The following is a 15,615-nucleotide window of genomic DNA, read 5'->3' on the forward strand; positions in this document are numbered from 1 at the left end:
ATAAATACATTGTCGCAATTCCTATATATACAATCATGTTGATATGATCGAATTAAACAGCTATTTGCACAATTCCAATTAGCTTTTGAGAACAAAAATTAGAAATAAAAAAATCTAGAGGATGTTTATGTGTAATGGATGTCTTAGAGATTTTTTTGGACTCGTTGAAGTGCCATAAAAACTATTGTATTGAAAACACTGTTTATACATAATAATAAAATATTTCTTAGAAACCCCATAGCAAGAGGAACCTAAGTCCAAATTTCTATCTATTGTGTTTTTACTGACACTTGTTTTTTTAGACCCTAATTCATAACGGCAATTCTCGAGAAATTTATTTTTCGAATATAGCAATGATTGTAAGATATTATAAGTTCTTTGATTGTATAGAGCCACAAGAACAATCAGTAAGCTAACAATGTAGTTAAATAATTGCAGAGGTCAAAACCGGAGCATGAATATAGTGTTGATGTACATTTGGCTTCTAAAAACAAATCCTTACCTCAAATCAGTTACAAATACGAGAATATATTGAAAAATTCTTGGCCTACTAGAAAACCAAACAAAATTTCAACGTCAAAATATTTTATTACTCAACATATTCTCCTCTTACTTGGATAGATTTATTCCAGCCAACCTGCAGCATCTCAAGACCTGTCAAAAAAAAATTTTCTTCTTGCTCTGCAAACCAGACCTCCACAGATTTTTTTACCTCCTCTTTGAAAGAGAAGTTACGACCCCTTAAACTTTTTTTCAGCTGAGGAAAGAAATGATAGTCGGACGGAGCCAAATCTGGTGAATAAGGGGGGTGTCTTAGTAATTGAAGTAAGAATCATTGTTTTTGAAAAGAAATGCAAAATTTTATTTCTCACTCTGTATCTTGCAAATCTTAAATTTAATGTTCAAATAGGATTGAATGAATTGGAAATTTCACATACTTGGGTTCTAACACTAACAGAGAAAAAGTTGTAAAAAAGAGGATACCAAGGGTTTGCATTATTTTTTTAAATTGGTTCTGTAAATTGGTTTTGTAACATGGCCAATGTTGTATTGGTACTGACATTGTTGTTGTTCATTTGGGGATGATAACAATATGTAACTTTTACAAGTACAGTACAACCTGTACAATCTAAAGATAGCAAAAATTAAGTTTTCAATGAATTTTTCAAAAAAAAGGGACTTTTTGTTCAACTCGATAAAATTTATGGTTTAGGAGTGTAGATTTTTAGATCGTTGTACATGCCAAGGAAACCGTTCACCATAAAGAGACATTTTGAAGGAAATTATCATAAATTGTGATTATGTACTGGAAATACTTACAAGAGGAATTGAAACACAATCAAATATTTCTAATTGAACTGCATAATGTCGAACATGTGTCAGTTACATAAGAAAAAAAATAGAAATGTAGAAAAATTTTATTGGCTAGCCTAAAACCTACCGAATAAAACAAAACAATGTTCGAAGTGGACATTGCAATTCTACACACTACCAGAGTCTACGGGGGATATTTCTTTGAACTTGGAAGAGCATTCCAAGACTCCAATGGCAGTGTATTTCTATCAGTCATTTGGTTCCTTATGCTTATTTTCCATCCATGTTATGTGATATTCCTCTAAGCACTCGTAGAGACATATTCCTAGACACCTTCTAAATTATGTAAAAAATCATCTTAATAACAGGTGAATAGGTCGAGGAGGTCCATTTGCATGGCCACCACGTTTCCTTAAATTAAATACAATGGATTAATTTTTTTGGAATATCTTGTTACATGCAACATTGGTAAACATCCTGTATAAACAGAACATCACATAAAAAATATCGAACATTTCTTAAGGATTTGATACATATAAAATATGGATTATTTTAAATAATAGAGCTCATTATATTTACAGGAAAATGAATGTATATAGTTGTCACCATAATATCAGGCATATTAAGAAAAATAAACTTTTACCCACATAATGTCAGCTCTTTCCCATATATTTGAAAAATCCTAGCGAACTTTTTGCATAGAAAATCCGAAAATACATTCAAAAAACAAAATCAAGAGTCTCAATATACCCAGTTTAGAATAATTTTTCTGGGAAACCTAGATTTGAGAAAAAATATTAATTTTCAATATTTAGTTTTTAAGATTTTTTACTTTTTTTATGAATATATATTATGAGCGCCTCTATTGCCAATGTATTACAAATGTTTATATTCTTTACGGCCACTGCTATCAGTTATAAATATTTCAATTATTTCATAATGTTCCAAGTAACATAGTTATAATATGTTAATCAAATATTCAACTATCTTTTTTTGAATAGTGGGTATACTTCAAAGAAAATTCTAACGATATTACAATAAACAAATATATACAGCGTACTTGAAACAAAGGAAATAGTTAGGAAATACTGAGTCAATATTTGAAGACTCATAACATTACACTTGAAATTTATGTTCAAGGAAGTATGTTTTAAGAGATGAGATAAAGTGTTTGTATTTATTTAGGAGAATAAAAAAGTTGAACCCACCTAAACATATCGTAATTATAAAGAGCAAACCTTAAACAAAAGTGGTTATTGATTGTGATCACTTATAGTTTGAATGAAAACAACAATCAATAAAAAAATTAACAACAATAAAATAGATGTATTGCCCAATTTTAAAATTCAAGTTGATAATTTTCACATAACCCATTTTCTGATGTCCCAGATAAAATTTGTACCTTTGGAAAGTGGTTTGTAGATGTGATTTATGTAGTTGTTTTATTTTTATATCATCCCCCCTCTTAAATGAAAAATATAATAAAGGTGGGCAAAGTCACCTCCAGAAGTGACTCTGCTCACCAGATGTTTTCTTTATATAACAAAGCTATAAATGAAATATAAGCAAAGTCATCAGGGTGTTACAAGAATCACAATAAAGAGAAAAGTTGCTCAAAAAATCGAATTTTATCATCAAAATACAAAAAAATAATGAAAATCTTGACAAATAATCCTTAAAAGTTTCGTGACATGTGGACAAAAAAGATGAATTATGGAAATAAAGATCAGTTCATAAAAAATAGTGCCAAATAGAAGTTTATCGAGAACCACGTGCAAAAATATTTCTTCAAGTCGTGCTTGAAATGTAAAACATCTCTCTTTTCAATGAGCGGAAGAGGCTTCAGAACAATGTCATCTGGTGAAATGCTAGTTTCATCTGCTATCTGAGGAAAAGTGAACAATTTCCCTTTATTCTTGGTTCTAATGAATGAAACCTCCAAATCCCCATTCATTCATTTTCGCCATAAAATGCTTCACAGTTTTTTCCCCAACATTTTCACTAAAATGAATTCACCTTTTCTAAAAGTAATCGGTTTTTGGTAATTAGTAGAATCTCCCAACTCCGCCATTTTTTTTTCTAGATGATCGATAGAATCTGTCTCCCACCTCCTCCATTTCAAAACAACTTTCAGTAGCATATGAACTGAGGGAGTCGTACAATGATATATCATTTTCATTCTCACTGGTCATTTCATGCCGATTAATCACCTCTGCTGTCGATGTTGCAGAGATGGTTAATTATGAATTTGTACTTGCTGCTAAATTAGAAATGTCAGGATCTACTAGTTCCTAAATATCCCAGCAATGTGTTACCCACTAGTGCTCGCCTTTCCCCATCATCTTGAGTAATACCACCAGGAGTAATCCTCTGGAGAACTACATTTTTATCAAGAAGGACAATGCCACATTTTTTTTAGCCTGATATAATGTTAGTTGCTTGGTTGTCTGAAATCGATAACATGAGAGTGCTCAACATTCGGGGAAACCCTGACTTTGTATTGTAGTTGAACTTGGGTTTTTCATTTTAAAATCGGTGAGTATCTTCCTCCATTGGCACTTCACAGGATCTAACACAGAAACATCAAATGACTGGCAAGGATGGGTTGTGTTGGGTGGCAACAAAATGGATTCAATGATTAACCGCTCACTTGTTCTAGGGCTGCTTAGGATGTCTCCAATTATACATTTGGTGCCCGTCTTACGTGATCCTCCTTCAACCCATGGTACCCACATACATTCAGCACGATATACCACATATGGGGGCAACATCTCACCATTTGGTGTTGCAGCAAACATTAAAGAGATGCATCCCTTTGATGAATTTAAGTGTCTCTAAAGGTATTTTACACCCCTACGAAATACCATCAGTTTTGAACCCTGGGTCATCATTTACGTTTGTCTTATCGTAGTTGAGTATGTTTTTAGGTAGTACACCATTCTTTCAAATGATCGAACTACGTGTAAATGGCTTCCATATCTACCGTAACACGCGCACGAGATATATTTTGGCAGTTCCGAGCTTTCACCTCATTTCGATGACGTTTAATAAATGACCTATATCAGTTTTAACCCGCCAGGAAAACATTTGTGAATTTGCGTACACTGCAAATAGTGTTGAATTATCAATCTCACATCAACAGCTCCGAGAGCCATCGCCCAATCAACACGAACTAAAATTTAGTTTAGGATTCTCAATTCCTTCTGTGGGGTCAAGGTGGTCTGCCTACAAGATTAGTTGTATGCCTACCCATTATTTTGTTTCCCAGGTTTTCTTGGGATATTGTGTTTCTCTATAGCAGATCGTATGGACATTTTATTGACATTTTATTGATATTAACATCCTATATTGCCTTTTACAGGGTTCTGACGAATAATACATATAGGCACGACGACCAGGTTTCGGTTTGTAAACTCTAGGCATAGTGCTGGAACAGAAAAAAAGTTATGAGGACGGTCGACAGAAGAAGAATTTTCCTGTAAATCGTGGGGTGACATTGCTCATTCGAATAACAATCAACGTTGGGTGTAGGAACGAAATTCTTAATGGAATATATTCTTCATTACATTTACTAATAATAATAATAATAATATTTTCGTAGAAGTTGTGTATATCTAATTTTGAGGAGAACAAATTTTCATGTAAAACACCCTTCACAAATAAAACAGATAATTGGTTATAACACTTATCAGGAACGACTTGCAAACTATAGAATAGCTCATACACATTGAGGATGAATGTTTCAGTGACTGCAGCGCCTCAAACGACTTTCCAGATAGAGGCGTGAAAGTTTTTAAAACTGGGCAAAGCTACGCCATTCGACGGTACAGGGTTAGTCATAAGGAACTTTACATACTTCTACTGTGCCTACGAAAATATAAAATATGTCAAAATATGTCAAGCCCTTTTTTTTCTTAATTTATGTGGTGCTTTGTGAATTTGAACCATACATTTTGATCGACTATAGTGTTCACACAGCTTATTTGATTTTTTACATTTTTTCATGAGGAAAATACCAGAACCGGCTTTGGAAAAATCAATTCAGAGATTCGTATTATATAAAAATTTTCTCAAATGGATTAAATGATTTTCAAACTGCATAGATAACAATGAAAACGACAAATGCGACCAAGTTGACGCTCTTTTCTTCAATTTCAAATCAAATCTTATCAAACAAAGAACAACCTTAATGACGTATCGCATAATAAGGTATTAATTTAAGCAAATTTCAAATATTTCGAGTATGTTAACTAAAATTAGCACATACTACTCAATCTAATATTTATGTATTTATTCGACTACATCTGTCATTTTCTATTATCTCTGAGGGCAGAATCAATTTATTGGGGCATTATTTTCGATAAATAAATTAAATTGATTGGAGAGTCAAACATCATGCATGTGTTAATGTGTGTTTATTGTAAATGATAAAAATTTTAGGTCAGATGATAATAAATTGTATCACTGTACAAAATAAATATAACGATCAACTCTAAAAAGTTTGAAAATCAAGATTGACGTTAAGGTACTATTATGTTAACTTTGATACAGCTTGTTACTTTCAATCAAAGGTTCACATCAGCTTTTGACCACAGAATATGCTGACATAATTCTTTTTCATGGATTCTGAAATGATAATGGTGGAGCTGCTGCTAAAGAATATCATAGAGATATGATTCATTAGATAGATAGAGATATATCATTATCATGATATGATATCATAGAGATTCCTGATCGTCGAACTCCCAGTCATCCAACATTTGGGTCAGTTTTCAATTATTTGCGGGAAAATGACACTTTCCACTTTTTCTCGTGGAAGAAGAGAACAACATATAGATTAAGCGCAGGAACATGACATTATTGACGCTGTTACTATGAAACCTACAATAAGTAGTAGATAATTAAATCGAGAGTTTATTGTTACTTAATCAAAAATAAATAGAGTCTTACAAAAGAATCATCTGTAACCAAATCATAATCAAATGATTCAGCAACTATATTCTGGAGATGAAATCAATGGGTTGAAGTTTTGAAGATGGATTAACAATCATCAATTTCATGTCAACAAACGAAAATCCTCATGCTATTCGAGAATATTATTCCCAGTTAAGGTTTTCGGTTGACGTATGGATTGGTGTCATAAATGACCAATTAGTAGCTCCTCAATTTTTTGATAGTTCCCTAAATAGGGCTTTATAATTTCTACAGATATTTTGTCAAATTTGTTTGACAACGCGAACGTTGTTATCGGAGTGATGTGTTTTCAGCATTATAGGGCATCCTCCCACTTTTTATTGGCAGTGAGATAACATCTAAATAATTTTTCATTTTCATTACCTTCCATCTCGAGAATCTATTTCAAATTGTTTTTATTTTGTTGCAATGATTGTATTTTTTAGTTTTTGTTAATGTGTCTTAACTACATAATTTTAATTATTGTCTTAAAATTGTTGCTCCTTATATACAGAGGTTATCGCGTTATGGGTAACACAAAATAAACAAATCGCATTATGGGTAGATTCAATCATATATCATCAGGTAATCGCGAAATAAACTGTGAATCAACTTGAGGGAGCTGATTTGTCGGAAAAAATTGGTTCAGCGGCCCATTCTCTATGTTCAATGTGTATAATACATCATTAGTAACTTCAATTACGACGCCTAATACATTTCTTGGAGCAAGGCGGCCTCTACCAACATCTGAAGTTCTTACCAAAATATTAGTACCTGCTCATAGTGGATTAACATTCAATATCATATCTATATAATTTTTAGTTAAAAATTTTTCATCTTATCCAATATTCATCAAATCATATCTCTTTATTCTTCCGTATTGCTTAGATGATTGGGTATCTCCTGATTCTTGTAATCTTTGAGCGTCCTTAACTCTACTTATAATTAGTTCACATTCAACTTCCAAAAGAAGTGTAGATCTATTTCATTAGCACATAAAGTTTAATCAAACCAGTCTCAAAAATTTCTCGCACATCTTTTTCATCGAAATATTTAATAAACAAGTATTAGGAACAATGTACAGAAAAACAAATGAACAAGTGAAGAAGTAAGGATGACTACAACTGGATTAGAAAAATTTATAATTCCTATTTGCCCTCTCTAGGGCGTCGAAAATGTATTTATTATCCATTTACTAATTTCTTCAATCCTCTCCTATCCTGCACTAGTATCATCACTTCATTGTTTGATTTGATCTGCTATTTGTTCTTTTCATATTTTCCTTGCTCTGTCCCTTCTCCTTCTTTCTATAGTTCTTGCTTTCCATATTTGTTGTGTTAATTTTTTTTCATCCAATGTCCAAACCAGTAGAAGATTCTCTTTGATTGTATCTTGTTGTGAGTTGTTGATAATTTTATATTTTAATCTATCCATTCTGGTTTTTACTCCTGCTTCTGCCTCTCGCAAATTTATCTTGACTGCGTTCACTGTACTATCTATTCTATTATTAGTTATCAACGTTTCACTTCCATATGTCAGCACTCAGTTTTGATTTCTTTAATAACTTCTTATTGAACACTTATTTATTTAATGTGTAGTATATATTTGTTGCTATTTTATTCTGTTTCTATCCTGCGCTTTTATTTTGCCGTCATCTGATATTCATTATATAAGAGATATAAGATCACAAGTTGTGATCTATTCTATTTGTTTTTCTTTTACTGTTAATCTGACATTGTTTCCATTCTCGTTTCTCATAATTATTTTGCGTTTTTTTATGTTAATGTCCATTTAAAATTTTTTTTTTATCTCTTCTATCCATATTTTCGTTAGTGCTTCCATCTTTCTGTAATTTTCTGCCATAATTACGATGCTGTCTGTTGAGGTATTTTATGTTCGTTTGTATGTTAGGGGGCTCGTCCGTTTCTTCTTCTCCTATATTTATTAGTATTTCATCTAATGTTTGTATGAACAATTGTAAACTTAGACTGTTCACTGTTCCATCATAAAGCCTTCTGATTTTTATCCTTTCAGTTCTACTTTCCTTTTACATACACTTCTTGTAATAGTAATATTTCTAATTTAATTAATATCTTCTTCTCATTGTTTCATTGGATTAATTTGAATGCTATTCTCAGGTTTATGAACGTTGAGTTTAGTGTTTTTCGTTTTTCGTTTTCCTTAGTATGAAAATATTTTCTATTCTTTGTCTTCTTTTTATATATTCTGCTTGTTTTCCTTGTCTCTTCCTTCTCTTAGTATTCTGTGTATATCCCGTAGAACAATGAAGTTAGGCATATTGGTCTGTAGTTTTCGCAATTTGATTGTTCTTGTTTCTTGTGGATTGGAACTTGCACATTTTCTCTCATTTTTGTGGTATTGCTTCTGACCACCATGCTCTCTTCATCATCTCCCATATCCATGTCTTGCTTTCTCACATATATTTGACAATTTCTGGATCTATCTTATCTGCTCCACTGACTTTGTTGATTTTTATTTTCTATGCTGCTTCTTTAACTTGTTCCTAGCGAATTTCTTCCACATTTGTATTTTCTCTTTCTTCCTCTTCAGCCATGATATATATTACTTCATTGAATTTCTTCGCGTGACAGGAGTACCATATATTTAATATTAATTAGCTTTACAAAAATTTAAAAGCATCATAATTTGATGAAATAACGAAACAAATTATATTATACTTAGGAATAAATGATGCATTCATAAAATAGATTGTGCAAAAAGAAAGACTTACCTCAAGATGTAAAAACATGGATAATTATCTATTTATTTTTGAAAATAGGAAGTAAAAGTTAATCTCAAATACATTCCACGAGAAGTGGAGGAGAGGAGAGAATTCCTGTAATAAAACCTGACAATATTGTTTTGTCTTTGTTTTCATATTCTACGTTCACTATATAATTCTCGAAAAACATTCGGAAACTGAGACAAGGATGTCGTGAAAATGCGCAAAAAATGAAAAACGGTGTACAATTGATAATTTTTACTTTATCAAGTGTGTTGTCTCGTATGTTTTCATATAAAACAAAAAGAAATACAACCGATATGTATTATTTCTCTAAGTTTTCTTTCAGAAATCACTTTATTTCAATATCAGTCTACAAGTTTATTAAGTAATTTCATTCTTACATCATAAAATAAACTGTATCCAAATACATTAATAATAATTGAAACTCAATTCACACCCTTTCACTTCGTTAACTTTGGGTTATTAAATAAATTTTATTTCTGTGTATACATCCGGTGAATGTTCAATACTTAATTATCAGAAAATAAAGTGATTTAAAAACTAATACTAATAATTACACATCTAATTATAATTATCATTTCGTAGTTAAATCAAATGTATATACTTATTAAACAACTTTCATGTTTCCAATAAAGTTATTTCACATATTTTCCAACTCTTGGAAATAAAATTCATTCTCATATTACATATGAAACTAAAAATTCCAATATTTGTACTATTATGCAAAGATATCGTTTATTTTATTGATTAATTTATCAATACATATATAAAAATAAACATCAACACTAAAACTGAACTAAGTTCAAGAGAAACTGAACGAAATTCAAAGGTTGTTTAGGTATCACAGGAGCTATGTCAACATGTCCCACTGAAGCCTCAGATAAACTTATGAAACTTATGATAGTCTCATACGATAATCCAATCAAATAGTCAGGAATCTTACAGAATACTTAAGAATTGATGATAAAGTAGTGATAAATTACATCCAATCATCGGTCAATCATCCTGCGACCTCTAAATGCGGTTCTCTGGTATACATATTGTTATAAGCTAGCGTAAGACGCCGAATTGGGCATTTGTAGACCAAAATGCAAGATCTCTATACCTCTAGAAAAAGCACTCACTATTTTGTGCAGGTAGCGATGCTAGCAATAAACATATATGCTCATAATCTGACTGTAAACTTCACTAGTAAGCACAATTACATTCTTCAATATCATAGCGGCCTTGAAGGCGCTAAAGACTATTTAACGTCCAAATTAGCGTGGGAGCTTAATCAAACTATAAAAGCTTTAATGAACAGAAATAAAGTAATCCTAATATGGCTACCCGGCCATTAGGCTTTACTATACAATGAGGAAGTGAAAAGCCTTGCAAAAAATGCGCGAAGACTCCATATTTTGGACATACAACTAAACTAAAGTATTGAGATTTACTGAGGCATCACAAAATCAAAAGATTCATAACTATATTATTTAAAAAATCCAAATAACTTTTACGAGGAGTCTGTCTTTTTGCAGACAAAATAATGAGATTTAGAGCACAATATTTTTTTTTGATACATGTATAGAACGGATGAAAAGTCAAAACGATTCCTCAAACAATCTAAATCTAAGAAGTTCCGTAAGTGGATGGTGAGTACATCCTACATTCTAATTTGATGATGAAATTGGCAAAAAAGCCTGGACCCAATAATTATGATTACCAACAGTTTATATCGAATAAATTATCAACATGCTTCTACTTATATTTTCAATACATTTTGAGGGATTATAAAAATTAGAGAGAATTTTTCCGTCGAGTGTAGATACAGAATAATCAAATTTACAATAAGTATTTGAAGTACCATCAGCAAGGTTAGTCGTGCTTATCATGGTCTGAAATTGACATGATTCACGAATTTTTAGGAAAACTCTCCGAAACCTCAATATCTGAAGTGGAATTCCCCGCAAACAAAACCGTTTCTTTCCCAAACATAGAAGGTATACTCTTTCTCCTGAACTGAAAAATTGGGAAATTGCCAAAGGAATTTTGAAGATCAACAAAAAATGATAACAAACCTAGTCCTGAGTCAACAAGCCGGAAACTGTGTTTTGAAAATGCAAATCTTGCAATATCTTTTTTTATAAGAACTAAAAACTAGAAACTGTAAAGTACATAGGCCAATTTCGTATTCTGAATGAAAAAACTAATTTCAGAAAACATAATCAATTCACCTTAAATAAGCTTTTAATAAGATAAATTTATCTGCGGCTTAGATATGTTTCACACATAAGGCTTTACTACTGTTGATAGATAAGTTCGATCCTCTGTATACATCCTTTAATCCCCTAACCACATTACAAGTGGAAATGTTCGCCACAAGGTAATGAATTTTGCAATACGCAAGACGTAGCTACCAAAAAGTTATATTTTCTTTCAATTCCTTCTTTCAATAATGTCAAAGTTAGCTGCAAGATTTCACCCAAGTAATAAAAACATATTTATTTGGATACCTGGTCAATATAAAGTGCACGGCAAGTATCTGGGAAATCAGCTGACAAAAGAGGAAGAAGAAATATTTTTCTTTAACAGATCCCTTCTGCGCTTCTACCTAGGTATGGAATACGAACAAAAAAAAAGATTAGATCCTAGAAGTGATCGACTAACGAAGAGAGGGAGAAAAATATACTTCGTTGCCATAGAAAAAATTTTGTAGACAAAGTGATTATCAATTAATTAAATATGAAAATAAAGTAGACAATGATATACATAAATAAATGTGGAATATAAAAAAGACCATTTGAATGTAATTAAAAGGAAAAAAATTAAATTGCAAATAAGGACAAGTTCAATAAATGTGAAAAAGACCATTCATAAAAACAATTCAAGTTAAAGCATTTTCTCGGTTTCTGAAATGATTGCGGCGTAATGAACCTTTTCCTTCTGTTTATCTATCGTGTACAAGCCGGCAAATGTGTTTGTAGCCTCCTACTAACATTAGATTTTTGAAGGTGAGGAATTTTCCAATTACCAATATAAATTCCTATAAAACATTAGTACAGTATTTACCGCCGTGTATTATATTCCCGCGCAAAAGCATGAAAAAGGAATTAATGGCCGATTCTCCTTCTGATTCAATTGGTTTTGCTCAGGACAACGGATACACAACTTATGAAAATTTTTAACGTGTCTCACATTTTTTGCTGAAACTGAAACAAAAATCGTTAGAGGTCCAGTTTTATGCTAAAAGTAAAGGCATTTCTTATTTTGTCGACTACCGTACCCATGTGGTACAACTATTTAATAATAAATTACTAGCTGGTCGAAACAGAATCCTAGCAGGATAGTTACTAATTTTGAAGTAGGAAAGATATTCAAATACCAATAAGCAGCTACTATGAACAATGCTGAAAATGGACTTGCTAAAACAGGTATATGCCCTTTTAATGAAGACATTTTTCCTTATTGGACGTTTGAGCCTACGAAAACCACCAACTTTGAGAATAATCAAAATATCGAAGAAATGAATGATATGGAGGAAAAGTCTGGAGACGGAGAACCGAATAATAACGAAAAAACGTCTGAAGAGGAGAGCAACGTAGAGCAAAGAAACTTAAATTCTAATACAGAAAATAATTCGCAGTTAGCGGGACCATCAGTCAAACAAAGCACAAAATTATAAAAAGAAATAGATGAAAAAACAAAAAAAATTAACAGCGACATCTTGCTCAATTCTAGCCTCACAAATCTCACTTTCACCAAAAGCTACTGATACGAGAAACAAGCGAAAACGCAAAAAATTTCTAAATATTGCATCTTGAACACAACACCCGAAATAAAATTTTTAAAAATGAGCCCTGCTGAAAAATGGCTGAGTTAGCAATAAAAAATGCAAAAAGGGTCAAATTTAAAATTTTAAATGATTCTGATTTTAAAATTATCATTGCAACTAGAAAATCTGCTGCAATTGCGTGAAGCTTAATATCTACCATGCAAGATCAATCAGATACAGAGATCAGTGAGGATAAATATTATATAGCCTGCATCTTTTGTAAGAGACTATTTTTCGCTCCAAACCAAATGAAAAATGGATTCGTGAATGAATGTGCGGGTTGCCCCTTCAAAACAAAGCAGTATATGTCAGAACTTTGTATTTAGTAGCTCCCTGCTTTGTAACTTATAAATAATATTTGTGTTTTTGATATTTTCAAGTTCGGTTAATTCCAGATTTACGTATTAATAATTGTACCTAACTTCTTAAATTAAGCATTTCATCTGAATTAGGTTTTTTATTGAATCAACTTTGTTTGACAAATAAAGGTAATATTATATTTATTAACCACAGTTAGGGTTCTATTAATATTTGATATTGTTCAGCTAGGTACTTTCTTATTCAACAAACAAATTTTAGCTCGAAAATCACAAAAATAGCTACGAAATATATGCCAACTCGGACACATCTCCCATAGTGTGTTCAAATCCTATATAATCAATTAAATGTTTGTTTATAATGATAATTTCTCATTTATTTCATTTCAGTTTCAGATACTCTTTTTAGTACTGTGAGTACTGAGGGCTATCCATTTTTGTTTTCGGTTTGTTTTATTAGTCTCATGAAAATTTCGCGTCTGTCATGCCTCTTTTTTGTTTGAATTTAATCTGCGTTTGTTCTACCAACTTTTCGTATCTTTATTAATCTGTGTTTGAAATATGGTAACGAGTTCATTATAATTTTAAATTAAATCAGTAATACTTCCATGAAGAGCATCATTAATTGAATTGCAGGATAATTAATTATTATGTTGGTTGTTTTTCTTCTGTTGTATCGCCGTTCAGAAATCATTTTATACTATGCAATTACTTTTATAAATAACGGCAAAATCTTATCGCGATTTATCCTTCTATCCCGATATTCAATTTACAAATTCCTCAACGTTAAATTAATGCAGCTCAGATATTTCCGTATTTTCTGATGCAGTCTTTGAAGTGGTATTTCCTGACTACTTTTAATATCAACAAATGCAAATTTTAATTAACGGAAGGAAACTGCTCGGTTGGCATTGCAGGAGATGAGAATGAGTTTAAAATAATAAATTGTTTTCTCCTTCTGTTTACTTTATCATAGCGTCGGAAAATATCTCTTGAAGTTCGAGTAAATCAAATTAATTGCACAAGATTCGAAAATCTGATTCAATGTATGCACTTGATGACGCAAAAGTTGTCAATAAACCCAAAGTATTTTGACAAAGATAGGTCGAAACGGCAAGATTTCATCTGTTTTTAAACGAGGTTTGAATTAGAAGATCTAAAATCAAGATAATTTATCAACAAATTAAAAACAGAATTTTTTTTATGTTATTAAAACACTGTCTCAATAAAATCAATAGTATTAGTAAGTTTATTATGATGTTGAATAAAGATGATATTTGTATGTTGAATTAATTATAAAAATGGAGGAATCAATTAACCTTTCATAAATAGTACAATCATATATAATTCATAAATTAATGTTGAATCTTATATTGTCAAATTTATAGCATTGTGATCATAAGAAAAAGAAGAAAGTGCAAGAGCTTTCTCGAGGTATTTTGAAAAACAGAAACTTCGAAAAAGAAAGCAATTATAGAAAACATGATGATCGTTAAAAAAACTATGAAAGGCGGAAAAGAAAAGGATTGTTAGTTACGGAAAGATAAATAAAAATTTGGAAGAGTGAGTAGTGCCCCAAAGATAAAAGATCCTTAACGAGTTATTTACTAGAAATTATGGGTCGAGAGTTATAAAGGTCAGATACGATTTACGCAGATAAATAGAAATCCTGAAGAGTGAGCAGTTATCGAAAAATAATAGATTCAGTACGAGCTACTGTTAGATACACAAAAGCCTGAACTTTTAGTGGGTAGTTTATTAAAAATCCTGATGTGTGAGTAGTAACCAAAAAAAAAAATCGGTACGAGCTAAGAAACATTGGACTTGTGAAGGTATAAACACTCTTTACCTTTTGATCGTCATTCATAATTTTAGTAGTATAAAAACATTGGCTAGATAAACTATAGTTCTTTCTTTGAATCTTACATTATTAGGTGTCGATATTTAATAAAAATCCATCTTTAAAGTCAATCAAATAATATTAGTCATTTTATTGTATCCTTCAATATCTGTCACAAATGACAGATTCAGGACAACGACAATATATATAAGACTATTTGTTATAGATCATTATCTTCGAGACAGTACAACTGTTTACACTAGCTAAATTTATTTATAAAATTTTACATATTATTAATTAAAACTAAACTAAAACCCCACGGAGAGAGAGACGGATCTTCGTTAAATGGTTCAAGTATCGCTACTCTGTTCATAGATATTAGAAAAATATTTTTAAAATACTGGGCAAATCAAAATTTCATAAGCAAATATTACAAGTACCTTTATCAAATTTGTTTGGTCTTATTTCATATCGTATACGACAATACGTAACGATTGACGCCTAACGTTTCTTCTTCTTCTCAATCATTAAACAAGTTGAATATTAAAATTTTATTATTGATTAATCAAATAAAACTTTACATTGGACTAAATTGTAAATATAAACAAAT

This window comes from Diorhabda sublineata, chromosome 11 (genome assembly GCF_026230105.1).
Source record: "Diorhabda sublineata isolate icDioSubl1.1 chromosome 11, icDioSubl1.1, whole genome shotgun sequence".
In the NCBI taxonomy this organism is placed as follows: Eukaryota; Metazoa; Arthropoda; class Insecta; order Coleoptera; family Chrysomelidae; genus Diorhabda; species Diorhabda sublineata.